This window comes from Pinus tabuliformis, chromosome 1_1 (genome assembly GCF_031772625.1).
Source record: "Pinus tabuliformis cultivar Carrire ecotype Pingquan chromosome 1_1, CPIR1, whole genome shotgun sequence".
NCBI lineage: Eukaryota > Viridiplantae > Streptophyta > Pinopsida > Pinales > Pinaceae > Pinus > Pinus tabuliformis.
The window spans coordinates 336,961,811-336,975,588 of record NC_142297.1 but is presented as its reverse complement, the minus strand read 5'-3'; the positions used below and the strand labels follow the sequence as shown (position 1 = coordinate 336,975,588).

Here is a 13,778-nt window from a genome sequence, read left to right as displayed (position 1 = left end):
GAGCTTCCAAAGGAGAAAACTATGCAACACAAAATCAATGATCTTTTTTACATAATGTGATTCATCGGACAACATCAGTAGCCCTAAATCTCTCAGTATGGCTCCCATTGCTTACGAATTAATCCTCTAGTTAATCATAAATTGGAATAAGCCTATATGAACTATTTGGAACATTTGATTTATTTAATTCTCTATGTAAATGGATTTTCTTCAAGTTTGTGCACATCAAATAGGACTTATATCGATTATCAATTTTACAGGCATATCACGAAGCTCGTTAGAGGAGAAATGTAGTCTACCTACTCCATTAACGATGATATATGCATCAATAAAACATTGAATCATCATCCTTAATTCCATTACATGAGAGATATAATATTGTGACCTTATTATCGCTCTGAAATCATTCCCTGACGTAAATATGGCATTCATAGGTTTTAGTTGAGGTTCCAGTTTTAGTTGGGTGACCAATTTGGTGAAATTCACTTATTATGGCTTCAATGCTAGAAATGATTACTAAGACATTCAAGCACCATTTTTAATAGTTTTGATAGTGCTTTTGTTAATTCCCAAAGGCTTGAGGACAAGGCATCAGGCTTAAATCATGAACTCAATGTTAAGCACCTGTAATACTTTATTAGGCCCAAAGGCCCCAATACTGCTAACCTTAGAAGCCTTCACAATACTAGGCCCTTGGTGCACTTGTTGTAAATTAACAAAAAGAGTTAATCTACCGGAATGTTTGTTTCACATGGTCCATTTATTAGCCATACCTATCATAGAACATTACATACTTATTTATAGTTTTACATTAGGCTCAACTCAAACAAACAACCTACTTTTACCATGAGCAATTCCTAATGTTATGGGTTAATATCCCAAAAAAAATATCCTAAAGTATTTCATGTTTAGGGTTTCTCTTTAGTTGTCAATAATGTGCCTGATATCCATTTACGCCCGATCATCAAGATAGAAATTGTGAAAATCGTGGGTTTATGACATTTCTCCAACAAAGATTGCTGGAAATATTATTTTAATTAATGTGAAAGATATGGGAAGACTATAGATGTTGAAGATAAAGATTGTAAGATGAAGATTGTTGGAAAGATGGTTGTTGGAATTTTGATGCCTAGATTGGATATCTTATCTTTGAATTCATTTTTACTCTAAATACCTAGTTTAAATGGGAGCATAGGATATATGGTTCAAATGATTATTCTTAGAAATTTCCAATGATGTATGTTGATATATGTTGCTCGTGCTAACTCCAACACAATGAGGATAGATGAAATAAGATTATGTCAAGTTGACTAAGCCAGGTAGTATGAGTTAGCTCACCCAATTTTACAAGTAGGGGTGACTTGAGTATAATTGAAAAACATCTAAGTTCAAGGAGATTCAAAGTGTGCAAAAGAACCTAGGGAATACTATTGAAATTTTAAAAGTGGAGCAGAAATTTGGTTTAGGAAGTGAATGAGTCATTTTTCCATTTTGTGATGTTTTAGACAGTGAAAATTTGAGGAGATAAAAGTAAGATATTCATGTTACATGAGGTAGAACTTTTATCCATTGATTTTCTATACCTTCCAAGATATGCCCTATGGAAGCTTTCCTAACTCATTGGTCCATTATACCTTTTGATATATGCCCTATTTATGCACATGACAAGCTTTATAATATTATTAGAAAAAATTGGTACATGGTTTGAGGTAAAAAAGGGACATTATGTATGGAAAAGTGAGTGTTTACTTTGAGAATGGTAAATCTCTCTTTTATCTCTCTCATCCCAAGCCCAAAATGAATAAGTAATATCTTATACAACATTAATGCTTGGAGATACATTTTTAAGGCATAGTTAAGATTCTTTAGAAATTTATGGAGAAGGTATCACAATTCTAGTTATAATTTGATCTATGAATTAGGGATTTGTCTCTAGCAACCAGATTAACATACATGTTTGCATTTGCTAAGAGATAAAGTGAACAATCTATATTCTCAATTAGGGTAGCATACTTTGTGATCTTCATGAGTAATTTATTTTAACTTTCTGGTTTTATAGATCTTGGAAAGCTCTTAATCATAAACTTCTTAGACTAAATAGAAAACAATGATCCAATCATAAAATATTTGCATGTTAGTAGAGCCCTATAAGCCAAGTAGGATTTCTTAAGATACTCTATAATGTTTTGATAGAATTATTACCATTAGTGTCCACTGCAATTTCATTTTTTGAATAAAATATTCAAGAAACATTACTTCCACTATTAAGGATAATACGATATGCTCAAGATATAAATCCAAGAGGTAGTGTTTATGCACTATATTTATATACTAAATAAATCCCTAACATGTATATAAGCATGGTATTTATGTTTCTCATGGTGTGTTTTTAATTGGGGAGTTAGCAAAAAATATTTTCCATCATTCCCAAGGTAGCTTCATCTATAGTATCATCATCATCATATTCTAGTATGAGAGAAATCACCAAAATTGCTTCTCTAGAAGGATTTGGAAAGGAAAAAGCTTGGAAAGGAAAGATAATTTCAAGAAGAGGGACTCCTTTTCGGAGGCAATTAGGCAATAGGTGTTTTACTTGATTTTTTTTTTATGGTTTTAAATATTGCGATGAAGGATTTTCATTGTCCAAGTGTGCAACATTCTTATATAGTATTGACATCTGATAAATAAATGCAGTAGTTATAGGAAAAGTAATTCAAGAATAATCAATAGAAATCATGGCTTGTTGAGAAGGATTATCAATTTTGGCACATAGAGAGACACAATCCTAGGTAGGAATTCAATCACAAGGATCCTAGAAGTTTCCAAATGTTACATGGAAAATCTTGTATCGTGTTTCCCTAAGGTTGTGAAAATATATAGTTCATGGTGAATTAGGCTCTCATCTTTAGGGTTTTGAGAAATGGGTTTTAGAAGGAACAACATATTTCTTTGGAAGCCATAGGGAATGTTATTAATCCTACAACTAATTCAAAATGTAAAATGAAAGTAGAAAAACAAGCATATGTGAATATTTTACAACTTTGGGGTAGTGGATAATGCTTGATATTTGAAATGGGGCTCCAAATTTTGGCAGGTTCTATGCTTGTAAATTTTAATGGAATTCCATGAATAATAACTTTCTAGATGATATTTTCAAACCATGAACTTGAACTTCCATTGGACATAATTAGTTGGGATTAATACTCCCTTGTCATTTAGATAAATTCCCCTTATTTATTGATTTTGGTTGAAAATCAAGTCATCACTAATAAATTTTCCAACCATTGTATAAGGATTGCAAGAAACCTCATTGGGATTTATGTTAGGGTCCAACCCTAACCCCTTTATTTATGTAATAGGGTCGAGTCATAGTTATAGTTAGTCAAAGAGTCAATAAAGCTCATATTAATAATTGTAAGTGGTTGACCTGCATTTAAGAAAGGGACCACAGTTAGTTGCAAATGGGCCATGGTATTAGATAGATGGTATTGAGAGAACCATGGTAATGACCCATGGTATTATATTTATGAATCCTATATAAACGATAGAGACTCCCCATTGAGATATATCGAGTCTTATTTTGTAATTGAGCTCTGCTATGTTGGAGGTTGCCCCCTCGAAGAGGAAAGTGAACACTGCTTTCATCTCTTAATAATAAAATAATTATTGTTTTTCTCATTTTGTTCTATGTTCTGGGTTGTATTTCTTTGCATATTTGGTATTCTATAATTTCTCACAGGTCAAGAGCATAACAATTTATGAGTGGTACATGGAGGTTTTTCCAATGGTTTTTAAAACTACCATTCTCCTTCAACATACCATGTGTGGTTCAACAACTGCAAGGTTATCTTATGATTGTGACACCTTGTTAATATTTGAAATGTCTTGCAACATTTTCTTTGCAAAGTATAGATGAATTTGATCATCCATCCCATCACATTTGTCTTTCTACAATCCTTGGATTTACTTCCAACATGTGAATAGATTTTATTGAGACTTGTGTATTGAAGATGCCAACTATTGGCATGATTTTAATGGTGTCTTGTGCTAATAATTACAAATCATAGGTAAGCTTACATAACACAATGCCTTAATTTGTGGATGAGATCATCAAGGCTATAGCTTTATTCATGAAATTTTAAAAATTACTACAACACTTACAATCTCAAACTCCAAAACAAAATTGTAGGGGTCAAAGGAAAGGATTTATGAAACCTCTTTTCAACTTGAAACAAAATATAAGGAGGCAAGCCATAGGTTCTCCACCACCCCAACTTAAGTTCAAATGAATGGTTTATAAAGTAGTATGAGAGATTCATCACAACTGATTTGAGACGTAAATCCTCCAATTTTGAACTCAATTATTTTTCCTTAAAGGTATCTTCAATAACCACCTAATATCTATAACAGTAATCTTATTATGAATCCAACTAATATTATTACATGAAAACACTTGATACTAGATAAAACTATATACATTTTTAATAATATTAACCACAAAAATACATTTCTAGGAAAATAATGATAAGGCAGGCCATGCAATTGTATTTCTCACCTCTTGCTTACAAAATTTTCCCTACACCAGTTCTAGGTATGGTTGTATATTTCTAATCTGTGAGATATCATTGATTTTATCATATTCTATGTCCACGTTAAGCATTGATTCACAGTAACTTATCAATGTTCACGTTATGTATTGTTGAACTGAAGCCATTTTTTTTTGCAGAATTGGGAATCTTGTTGCCTTCGAAGGCGTTCTAGTTTCAATATCCGTAAACCAACAACATGAACAATAGGTTCAACAATGGCAACAAGAACATCATTTGCCCCAACACCTAGATTCATGGGAATCCCATCTTCGGCGACAACAGCAACAACAACAACAAGATCGATGACAATAACAACAGCTGCAACAATAGCAAGATCGATGACAATAACAACACCAAGAGCAACAATAAAAAAACCATGAACAATCCCATCATCAGCAACACCATGAAAAATCCCGTCATCGGCAACAATAACAAGAGCGATAACAATAACAAGAGCGACAACACGATGAACAAAGACCGCTGTGTTATTCTCTGAAATTTATGCTTTGCTTTTGCTTCACTATTGCACTATATGCACAAATATGCCATCGTTAATAATTTGGCATTAAATATGTCATGAATTTCTTTTCCTTAGGGTTAATTACGTTGTCATTGCATGGTAGATATGGGAAAGAATAAATGAAGTTGAAGATTATCTGTTTATCTAAGACTGACTATGTGTTGATATATAGTTAGTTTAGAGCCAAATACTCTATTTACTTATAAATAGAAGAAGATGGACGCTGGTATATTGTAATTCTGATTTATGTATGAACAAAACCTACCTGCATGGTTACTTTGTCTTAATGATTTTATGGTCGGGTCGTGATATCTCCTAATAAGTAGTTAATTGAATAATTAATTAAATAAACAAATTAAATAAAAAATTATCAATCAAAATTAAATTTAATGTATATATTCATTTAAATGTATCTAATTAAATTTAAGTGTACCTATTGTTACATATTTATAGATATTTATGTGATATGTTGCTTCATATTTCTTCAGTGCATTACATGCAGTTAAATATTTCTTCGTGTGTAGTATATGCACAAATATGTCATGGTTCATGATTTCGCTTTCTTTTTGGTCTACACAAAGGCATCGTCGATTTATTTTCTTTTGGTTTTGGTTAAGTAAATTATTATTGCACAGTAGGTATGGGAAAGAATAAATGCAATGCAATATTATAGGTTTATCTAGGACAGATTATGTGTTGATATACAATTACTTTACACTACTACATAAAGGAGGGTTTTAAGACAATATTTGTGACAATTTTTGGGTAAATTGTCTTAACTTAAGACAAAAAAAATTGTGTATTGCCTTAAATATTTTCTTTGAGTGGGTGTCTCAAAAATTATTTTCTTAAAGATTATTGTCTTAAAAAATAGTCTCTTAAATATTGTTGCCTTAGAAAATATTGTCTTAAAGTATATTGTTTTAAAGATTATTGTCTTAAAAAATATTGTCTCTATAAAGAGAGTATATAACACAACCATTATCGTCTCTTAGGAGACAATTTTGATTTTTGTCTCACTGGAGACAATTTCATTTTTGTCTCTCTAAAGAGAACACTTGGATTAGAGACAATATGTCTTTAATACTAGCTATTGTCTCTCTAGAGACGATAATTTTTTTATTTAAAGACCACTTTTGTCTCTTTAGAGACAATACAAAACAATGAATCCAAAAATATCTCAACATTGAAATAAATTGATATAAAAAAACATTTAATTAAAAATGAACTACAAAATCATTGATTAATTCATGTTACATCGTAAAGCAAACGCTCTTCCATTGAGCTAGCACACTTTAAAAAATTATGTGAAAAGTTATGCGAATCCTTAAAATTACATTTATAGTCATTGATTTTAAATTAAAGATAAAAATTAAAAACTACGAACAAACCCCAAACACCAAACCAAGTGAAGAGTTATGGCAATCCTTAAAATTACATTTATAGTCGTTGATTTTAAATTAAAGAAAAAAGATAAAAATCAAAAACTACGAACAAACCCAAACACCAAACCCAAACAACTTGTGGAAGCTCTGAAATTTGTGACCAAGGCACTGGTGTCTTTGCACACCCTTTTGTTTATGCTCAGGGATCTCATGTGGGATAATGTGATGAAGAACATTGAATTAGATGAGTGGTTTATAATAGATTTTGAGGATGCCATTGGTGCACCTCAGATTTACCCTCATAATCTTAGTGGCTTGAACCATGCTCCTGAGATGTCTAGGGGTGTTCATGGGGTTAAATTTGATGTGTGGAGTACTGGATACCTTATCAGGATAAGTGGACTAAATGTGTTTGAGTTGTTGAGGAATTTACAGAATAGTTGCTTGGAACAAGACCCAGATCAAAGGCCTTCTACTGCAGATTGCTATCATCACCTTCTTTAGTTGTAGTCTTCCTTGCCTAATTACTGAGGTTAGACATTGCCAACCATGGTCAATTCTCAATCCTATGTATCCCATTATTACTATTCATAGGATCCAGAATCACATGATTATCGAATGTTGTATTATCAGAAAATTTGTTATATCTAACGAAGAACTTGTTTCAGATTGTACACAATGAAGACACCCCTTCCTAGAATGCCATTAGTTCACAATGGTGATCTCATTTAAACAAGCTACAATGTTCATAACATTAAGCTCCGTATCATAGCTTTGATACTCGATTCTAATGGAAATAAGCATATTTCCATGTTGTTCCCTGATAGGGGGATTTTTAAAAATGGGTGTTCTCATTTGTAGCTTTGATATAATTCAATTTTTGATTCGATGACCTACATGCTTATTATGTTAAAATGGAAATGATGTGTTTCACAGTTTAGTGTATGCCACAATAGAGAAACTGAAACAATAGCTCTCTCCATTTTTTTCATTCAAATAAATTATATATAAAGAAAGATTTATTTTTTTATGGTTTATGGTGAAGGGTGTTAGCGCTTGAGATTTCACCCTAGGCTGAGGAAGGTAAACCTTGAAGGCAACATCAAACCATTTCACCTCGTAGCTAGCCCTACGGGGTATGAGAAGGCTCTCTCCGGTCAATCTCAGTAAAATATTCAATGGACAGAGATGACCAAATGGGTAACAACTGATATTAGGCTAGTAAACTGATTAGAATGATTGATTTGGGGTTTTTAATTAAATAATGGGGTTTTTCTGGGCTGCATGGGCAAAATCACAGCTTCAAACAGAGAAATATAATGAACAACATAGGTTGACGACTGAGGCAAGGTAGGCAAGGAATTTAGCATCAAATCTAGGTTTTAAATGGGATGGCAAGACTGGTGAGGAGCTAAGGAGGGCAAATAATACTTTGAATCCTCCTTAAACAGAAGGAAACATTGAATTGAAGAAAGTTATATGCAGAGCATATAATACTATGAATTCTACCTAAACACTTCATTTTCTCAATTAGAAATGATCATGAGGTGAAATAGAACACAACAGATTACATATGAAACACAAGAAACACTTATGCTAAATTAACATACCACAGGAATCTCAGAAGAGCTGTGAAATTTCATTAAAAATCTCTGTCATAGACTGTACAATGAAGCTCAGTTTCTCCTCCAGCTCTCAGCACTCAGAAAACTCTCCCCTGACTAACTCTCTCCTTTTCAAATGATTTTTTTTTAATACAATAAATACATGATGCTAAGGAAAAACAAATCGACTCCCTAAAACCTCTACGCTGTTTCACCTGAAATTACACAAAATTATGAAAGGGCGTTTCATCTATTCTAAACATGGAACAACGTTCCTCTAAAATCCTCTGATGGCTTGACATATGGAGTGCTGATCCTTTTGAATCGGGACTGAGGATAAAAGTAGGCGAATTGACCTCGTTTTCTGCTGTGACAGATGTCTTAAAATTCTATGAGACAGTTGAGCTCGGGGGCATAAACAATTCATGTATTACAAATACGATCTAAAATAAATGGGAAAAAACTGCTCTTTCTATTTTGAGCTAAGTATTTATTTAACCAAGTCATGATGTTGAATGCCTTTTCAGCGTCTTCGTCTTCCTCAAGAGAATCGGGATGATGAGCAAAACCATGGCCTTTACGATGTCACTGCAATGCCATAAATGGTCCCTGTCCAGATTTTATGCCGCATATTTTCCTTAAATGAAACGAACACCTTGAATGTTGCAACAACTGCCACGTGATGCCTGAGTCTCTTGTAAGCACCTTAATCACCAAAGAGATGGCATTTTCTGATCAAATCAAACACAGAAATTTGCGCAATCAAGGTCCAATATAAATTCAACATGAAATACACACAATGGAGAGAGGGACCCCATGTCGAATAAGTAGAATGTTGCATCTGGCATCTGTTTTGTGTCATTGCTTGGGTTTTCAAACTGGAAATTAAAAGAAAATCCTGAGTGCAAAACGATCTCATCGCTGGATCTCTGTATCTGGAAAATATATTTTCTATTCCTTCCATAACTTCTGGATATAAAGTTCTGGTTGTTGTGAAATTAGAAATATTTCCCTTAAGCTGTTCCATGGATGTTGCACCAATAATTGTGCTTGTCACAAATGGGCGATCACGTGTGAAACCAAGTGCAATTTGAACTGGGGTAAGGCCATGTTGATGTGCCAATTGAATATACTTTTCAGTAGCTTCCTTAGCCAAAGTATTATTATAGCGACTCATGTATCCTGGAAAGAGATTAAACTACCTTTTCTTCGATGCCACAGAATCAGGATTTGTATACTTCATACATACGAACATACATAAGAAGATATTGCAAATCTCAGCTTGTGCTAATGTTAAAGGTGAGGTCCCACTTATCATGGTCAAAGCTGGATCAGTTTCATCCCATCAAGATCGTAGCTTTTGTTTGCAAAGCCACAAATCATGAAAATGCCAACCTTCTGTAGTGTACTTCCCAGATCGCTGTGTCAATTACACTAATTGCAGGCTTAATTTCTATCCTTTTCATGGAACAATAGACAAGAAAATCCCGAATATCTTAACTATTCTGAGTGATATCGCACAATTTAATAAGGGGAACAAAGTAAGACATTTCATGAATCACTAGACGAAACTTAGTATTTTGCTAGAGATGTTAACCTCTGTAAAATCATTATAAGCTTCACTCTTGTCTTCTATTTAAAAGGAATCATTTTTATGATCAACCTTTATGGGACAGCGGCACTATCCTTCCTCCTGGGGTATCAGTGCAAGATATAATGTGAGTAAATGCCAAATTCATATGAAGATCTTGTCTATTTTCTGTGATTGTCCTTGATAGACACCCATGCAGATGTCCATGTTTCAAACTAAGTGGTTCTCTTTTTCCTCTTGTATACGTTTTCTCAGAAGTATTGAGTTTGATTCCCTCCTTCAATTTCGATCGATAGGAAAAACCCCTGTTCTTCATCAATTGTAAAATATATTTTGCCTCTACAATCTTCCCCGTAGATTCATAAAGATCGATAGCCATCCTATAAATGTGCTTATCGGGTTCTATATAATCCTGTAGCTTTTCGAACAAGAGAATTCCTTCATGTGTGTGACCATTGTCACGGTATATCTTCAGCATTGTGCGGTGACAAGCCAAGTCACCCTTAAGTTCTGCCTTCTCTATCTCCATGTATAACATGGAAGCATCCTCAACCAAGCCAGCCTTTCCAAATGCGAAAACCAAATGACTAAAATGGACAAGTCCTGGGCCAGCCCTTGTCGATGCATTCTCTTGAGGAGGTCTTCTGCTTCTTGAAATCTTTGACAGTTTGTGTAAGCACAAATTAGTGAAACGCAAGTATAGGAATCTGGAGAATGACCTGCGTCCTGCGTTTCAATGAAAACTTCCTCTGCTCTGGTATGCTGCCCTGACCTGGGATATGCATCGAGAAGGCTATTGTATGATATATTCCCAGGTTTTATACCCTCCAATATAGATACAAAAATTGACATTCCACGTCCCTTTTTCCGCATATAATTGGCAAAGTCAGCCAACTTTGGATGGCAAGGAACATCAGGTGGTAGAATTCCCCGAGGCTTACAAAAAATCAATGGGATAGGATACTAGTTTTTTGGGTGGACTTGATTCCCTCCGAAAGAACGAAGACTGCGCAGTGCTAATTGAAAATAAGCACTCTTGAATCCATCACCCCAATCACCTGCCTTTCCCCGTATACTGACAAAATAGTAAATTAAGCTTGCTAGTACCAGAGATATAATTGTAAATGTCCAGGATATGAGGAACATTGTCACTAAACATAGAAGAGCACCCGCTAGAGAGAAGCTTCAATGGTGGAACTTCCATCGAGGTCGCCAGCTCGGAGCATCTAATAAATCAAGTAGAAAGCATGAAAGATTTACCCCTCCATAACACAGGAGGAAAAACATAGTGATCACAGGTGAAATAACATCCAGAATTCCAATGATAACACAAGAAGAACAGATTAGTGATGTGAAAAGAGTTGCTTGATGTGGTTCCCCACCATCAGGAGTCTTAAAATAGTTTAGTATGGGTAGTATATCATCCTTGGAAATTGCAGCAAGGAGCCTAGGAGCTCCTGTAAGGCTTTGTAAAGCTGCTCCAAGTGTAGACAGAATGACTCCAATTTGCACAACAGCGGGATCTGGCCATGCAACTGTTGCAGTCAACAGCCTGTTAGTGAGAAGTTCTTTCCTAGTGGCAACAGCTCCAAACATAAAAACAGAAACCAAATAAAGAATGGTTGTAGATCCTATAGCTACCAATGTGCCAACTGGTATAGACCTCTGGGTATCTTTTAAAGATGCTGAATGGTTTGAACCTGCCATAATCCCTGTCACTGCTGGAAAAAACAAAAGCCCAAGTAAAGCCTCCATGTTCCAGTAAATGATTCCATCTGGAGTAGGAATTCCGACTCGATTGGTATGCTGGTATTCAGAACCCCAATTTCTTTTAAAAGTGCTCAATATTAAGCCAGTGATCTCAGAAGAAAGATTGCGATGAGAAACTGAAAGGAGGCCAATGAAAATTATAAACACCGACAACAAAACGGGAACTAAGAATGCTGGAGCAACTCTGTTGATTATTTTTACCCCATCAAACACAACAAGGCATAGAACAACAGTGACAAGAACTCCATAGACTTGAAGATCATGTAAATTCGGACTGATTAAAACCTCAATCTGTGGATTAGGTCCTGATGGGGATAGAGCATCTATCATTGTTGCACTGTCAAGATGGTGCTGACTTGCCGCCAGATGAAAAGCTGAAGAACAAATTAGATAACACATTTAATGATTTCTTCTTCAAAACAGGGTTTTGAAGAAGAATCAATCTCTGACATGAGACGGAGTCTAACATCGGCTCCATTTGGGATGGCAGCTGCCGCTTCGTGGAGGTGCCAAGAACCGCAGAACTTTGGGAGAGCAGACAGTGCCTCTACCCATTGGGCAATGGAGTCATCATCAACACAACTCTTGACTTATTTTCAAACTAAAACTGAACTGAAACAAACTTCAAACAAACTAAAACAAGATGCTGCCCTTATGGCTGTTTATTTATTTACAAAGCTACCCTACTTTACTGTACAAACACTAGATCAGGTAATGCTAAAATGCCAAATTAACCATTCAAGTAAACCTGATAATGAAGCCGCTTGAGAATGCTGCCACGAAGTCACAGATGCAGTTGCTGGCATCTCTTCATGCACGTGGTGACCCTGGTCACGGAGAAGACAGCCTGATCTGTCAATCAAACTGAAAAATGTGTCCATGTATACCGCAATAGGATCACGGACACCGGACTCTGTTGGCTGCCCCAACTCTGCAACACATGCTTCCAGCTGCACATTGTCAATGTATACCTCTATAGGCAAGTCTGTTATTGCTTGTTGTGAAGGAAGGAGGATTTCCAAGAACTTTTTAGGGTCTTGGAAATCATAAGACTGGATCTGCTCATCTAAATCTTGAATCTCTTTCTCGATTCTTTCAACAAGTAACTCACAGACGCTAGGATGATAATTCGGAGATTTCAAACATTGAAGGAAAAAACTTAAAACTTCTTCATTAATTTCAATATCCACTAAGCATTCTCTAAATTCGTTTAGAGCTTCACAAAGTGCAGGGTTTGCCACATACCCTACCATTGCATGAACATATCAACAGGCACTGGAATGTCTGGATCGAGTTGGAGTCGCCAGGTGAATGATTCAGCCTGCATATGTATCTGACTGTTGTCCACCATTAGCATCAGATCTGAAATTTGATTGTATGTACCGGGACAAAACAATCAACAAGTTGAATGTTCTCCCCAGTATGGTCGCCACTATGTTAGCGCTTGAGATTTCACCCTAGGCTGAGGAAGGTAAACCTTCAAGGCAACATCAAACCATTTCACCTCGTAGCTAGCCCTACGGGGTATGAGAAGGCTCTCTCCGGTCAATCTCAGTAAAATATTCAATGGACAGAGATGACCAAATGGGTAACAACTGATATTAGGCTAGTAAACTGATTAGAATGATTGATTTGGGGTTTTTAATTAAATAATGGGGTTTTTCTGGGCTGCATGGGCAAAATCACAGCTTCAAACAGAGAAATATAATGAACAACACAGGTTGACGACTGAGGCAAGGTAGGCAAGGAATTTAGCATCAAATCTAGGTTTTAAATGGGATGGCAAGACTGGTGAGGAGCTAAGGAGGGCAAATAATACTTTGAATCCTCCTTAAACAGAAGAAAACATTGAATTGAACAAACTTATAGGCAGAGCATATAATACTATGAATTCTACCTAAACACTTCATTTGCTCAATTAGAAATGATCATGAGGTGAAATAGAACACAACAGATTACATATGAAACACAAGAAACACTTATGCTAAATTAACATACCACAGGAATCTTAGAAGAGCTGTTAAATTTCATTAAAAATCTCTGTCATAGACTGTACAATGAAGCTCAGTTTCTCCTCCAGCTCTCAGCACTCAGAAAACTCTCCCCCGACTAACTCTCTCCTTTTCAAATGAAATTTTTTTAATACAATAAATACATGCTGCTAAGGAAAAAAAAATCGACTCCCTAAAACCTCTACGCTGTTTCACCTGAAATTACACAAAATTATGAAAGGGCGTTTCATCTATTCTAAACATGGAACAACGTTCCTCTAAAATCCTCTGATGGCTTGACATATGGAGCGCTGATCCTTTTGAATCG

General features: G+C 35.2%; 1 pseudogene; it reads right to left on the bottom strand.

Moving 5' to 3' along the window:
- Nucleotides 1-4,689: 4,689 nt before the first annotated feature.
- On the bottom strand, nt 4,690-11,858 carry LOC149212941 (cation-chloride cotransporter 1 pseudogene; annotated as a pseudogene).
- Nucleotides 11,859-13,778: the final 1,920 nt, after the last annotated feature.